General features: G+C 33.2%; 1 protein-coding gene across 1 annotated transcript in view; it reads right to left on the bottom strand.

The window, feature by feature from the left end:
* Positions 1-1,084, bottom strand: part of LOC108970561 — a gene marked incomplete at its 5' end in the record, with an annotated part of 23,475 nt that extends 22,391 nt beyond the window's left edge. The window contains 1 exon segment of the mRNA XM_018936018.1: positions 706-1,084.
* Between the last annotated feature and the right edge of the window lie 22 nt (positions 1,085-1,106).

The raw sequence follows: 1,106 nt of genomic DNA, 5'->3' as shown, positions 1-1,106 counted from the left end.
TCCTTGGGCAATTTTAATGCCTAATGCGGAAGAGAATCACTTCATGTAAAATTGCAAAGAACACGGTCTCAGTGGAAAGCCGATCGTTGGAGGCGAAAAATCGTGATTCTGTTCGGTTCCTTGTGGGATGTGTATATATTATATGCAGATACTTTCGTATATTTGCTTTTTTGAGCTTCGCTATCAAAATCCTCTCACTTGCCTGTATACATACATACATCATTTTAAGCTCACCATCTTATGAGAGCGAAAGAAGCCACCCATTATAAGGGACAAATCGACGCAAAGAGTCCGTAAACATACAAAATTTTAAACAGAAAAGGAAATAATGAACAGAGATAAATAATTAACATTTGTGATACGAGAGAGGCACAATCAGCGAGAAATATGTATGTATATTTAGCTCACACCAACAAGTACTTCATTTTATTCGTTATGAGCTCACCAACGGTTAGCGTAGAATATTGAAGAGCAAACAAATTTAGGATACAATGTATTGGTGTTGTTTTTTAGCTTGCTTTGACTTTTATTTCGTTGTTTCGATTTAGCAATTCTAGCTTCCGATGTACATTTTCCTCTTCACTTTTTTTTTTATCAAATTTTGTCGAATTTAACGAGTATAAATACATATGCATGCGTATTCATATACTTATGTACTTATGTTCATAAATTTAAAAACGGTGTATGTATTATTATGATTTTCACCTTTTTGTTAGACATTAATAATGACTTAAGGTGTTTCCACACTAAATAAATTGCTTCGCGAATTTAGTTTGCCTTCTTCTAAAGCAGGATGAACTCATATTTGGGCTTTTCGGTTCACTTGAAAATTGACGAGGTTCTCTACATGGTTTTTCCTAAACTATATGTCTGGCGTGGTTTTTCTAAAACGAGCGACGCGGTATATGCACTGACACTTACACTTCAAATAGTTCATAACATTCATATACATACATATGTATGGGATACATATGGATGTATTCTGTAAATTTGCACAATTTATTTTTATGACTTTTTGATGTGGTATTCTTTTACTGATTAGTTTGATGTCAGGTCTTTCATTATTAGAAGAGTATTTGAAGTTCTGTAAAAGAATACAAAAACAT

This window comes from Bactrocera latifrons, unplaced genomic scaffold (genome assembly GCF_001853355.1).
Source record: "Bactrocera latifrons isolate USDA-ARS-PBARC rearing strain unplaced genomic scaffold, ASM185335v1 scaffold_300, whole genome shotgun sequence".
Taxonomy (NCBI): Eukaryota; Metazoa; Arthropoda; class Insecta; order Diptera; family Tephritidae; genus Bactrocera; species Bactrocera latifrons.
Note: the sequence above shows the minus strand (reverse complement) of the source record. Positions and strands in the feature narration are given on the sequence as shown.